Genomic DNA, 2,505 nt, shown 5'->3' with positions numbered 1-2,505 from the left:
GTTTTGTCAGTAATTTCAATTAACTTTGTTTGATCGATACAATGTCAAAGATCTGTTGCAGATATCGAACAAGAAACTCTTTCAGGCATGTTAAAGTTCATCATTTTCGCAATGAATTTTTATGATGCCTTTGTCTATTAATATACCTTGCATAATATTGCAAGATCAGATTCCGGGAATTAATTTCTACATGATTTTGAATCAACGTTTGCGTTTTCCCATTTCTCTTTCTCCATAACTTAAATATATTTCATTTTTTAATAATTGATTGCTTTGTACTGATATATAATCCAAGTTATCTTCATATGCTTTATGTATTGTTGCAGCTGTTGACATAATGTCAACTCGTTCATCGCACCTTTATTAACTTGGTTTCTTCACGTAATTGGCTATTAAAAATGTTCACATTTCCTAAATGTTTAACTTCATTTTACGAGTATCTACTTAGAACTATCAGCGGCTAGTATTTATCTTTGCCTTTAATATGCGATATATAGGTGTTATTTATTCATTAAGTAGGATTTTTCCACCTTTGTAGTTTCATATTTGGTTCTCTAATATTATGTATGGAAATTAATGGTCAGTGATGAAGTCTGAATTAGAAATTTGCGACCGTACAGATATGTGCGAAAATGTTTCACCTGAACAGCAAGTGCTTCTTTTCTATGGTTGAGTAGCAGATTTCATGGTCAGACAACGTTCGGGATGCGCTGGAATTGGGTGAAAGCCTTGTTGGCTTAAAACTGACCCAATTGCGGAATTGTGAAGCATCAGTTATGGGGATGAACTTTTATTAAAATCTGGGGCTTACGGCAACCACTAATGGCCAGTTTTTAACGTTTCAAATGAATTTAGAATTCGCAGCACTGTCCGTACAGCTTGTTTTGCTTTAAAAGACGAGCCATAGAGATACAACTTTCGCATAGTATATATAAATTTGCAGTGTAACCGAGTGATTCTAAAATCTTTTGATTTCCTTTATGTTTTGAAGAGTGGTTGCATTCTGTTTATTGCTTCCAATTTTTTGAGGGATCAGGTTTAATACCTTCACCTGTTACAAGGTGTCCTAAAAATTTTGTAGTCAATGCAGCAAATGACATTTATCTATTTATCTTTAGATTTGTATCTCGTAAAGTGCTAAATATTTTTTAATGTACTCTATGTGTTCCTGAAAGCTTGTGGAAAAATCAAAATATCATCTAGGTATACAACGCAAAATTTATTTATATGATCTCTTAATACATGATTTATTAATCGTTGAAATGTTACTAGGGGGGGCTGTTTTAAGGCCAAATGGCATACGATTAAATTCATAATAGCCACTTACGGTTGAAAAGCTGTCTTAGCCCTCGTCAGGGTGCACCTCAATCTGGTGGAAACCCTTAGCAAGATCAATTGTGCTGGAAGTAACAGCATTTTCCCAACTTATCAGTAAACTTCTGTTGGAAGTGAACTTGTCGTCTATTGTTTGTTAGTTTCTGTAGTCTAGTACAATTCGCCATTTTTGCTTACCACTGTTATCTGGTTTTGGGCGCACAACCCATAATGGGGAGTGTAAGGACCTAACTCGGAAATATAATATTTTTGGGCTAGCATTTCCTGTATTTGCCTGTCCTTTGCCCGATGTATGACAGGGTACCTATACAGTTTACTATATAGAATTAATGAGTTTTTGTATTTATTCGATGACGAAGATTTCACTACTGAAAGGTAAGTTTTCACCATCTTTATAAAAATATCTTAAACTTATTTACAGCAGTCTTTAAAACTTCTTGATCTTTAGAATTTAAATAATGATTAGGAAACATACTAAGTGACAGATGTTCCCAATATTTCTTTTTTCTTCATTAATAAATATTTCCGGAAATGTTTATTTTTGATACTCATCTACTGTTAATTCTTCTTCTTCATAAAAATAGATTGGTAATGTTGCATCTTTTGTTATTAAAACTCTATTCTCGTAGTCGATTTTACAACTCAAATTAAGCAATATATTGTTACCTATTAGACCATCGTAGATAGTTATGAAATTTAAATTCTAGAAATTAAACATTAAAATTCGGTTTGTAAATTCTGTGGTAAGAGGAAAGCTATACTGTACGTCTGTAGTAACAGTTCGGTTATAACTTTTAAAGTAATGGGGCATGATTTATTCTCCATTTGGGATTACAAATATTTGGGTTTATGATACTAAATTCTGCACCTGTATCTATTATGAACTTAGGTTTCTCACGTTTGTTTCAACTGTTATGGGGTAACTTCCTTGGCCCTCTAATTGAAAATTTTGTTCGTTTTGTTGGCTCCTATTTCATTGGCTCTACAAGCTGTTTCACTGCGAAAACGATTGCTTCGGTTATTTAACAGTCTTTCGTGTATGGTATTATTCTGATTAAAAACTGCTCAGTTTGTTAAGTTCTGTATGTTTGTTTTCTTAGTTGCTATTAAAACTGGGTTGAGTAAGAAGAGTTTAGTGTTACTGTTTGGGGTGTGCTTTGGGGTGCATTT

The sequence above is a fragment of the Bactrocera tryoni genome, chromosome 3 (genome assembly GCF_016617805.1).
Source record: "Bactrocera tryoni isolate S06 chromosome 3, CSIRO_BtryS06_freeze2, whole genome shotgun sequence".
NCBI lineage: Eukaryota > Metazoa > Arthropoda > Insecta > Diptera > Tephritidae > Bactrocera > Bactrocera tryoni.
The sequence above is the reverse complement of the archived record's forward strand: the minus strand, read 5'-3'. Positions refer to the sequence as shown.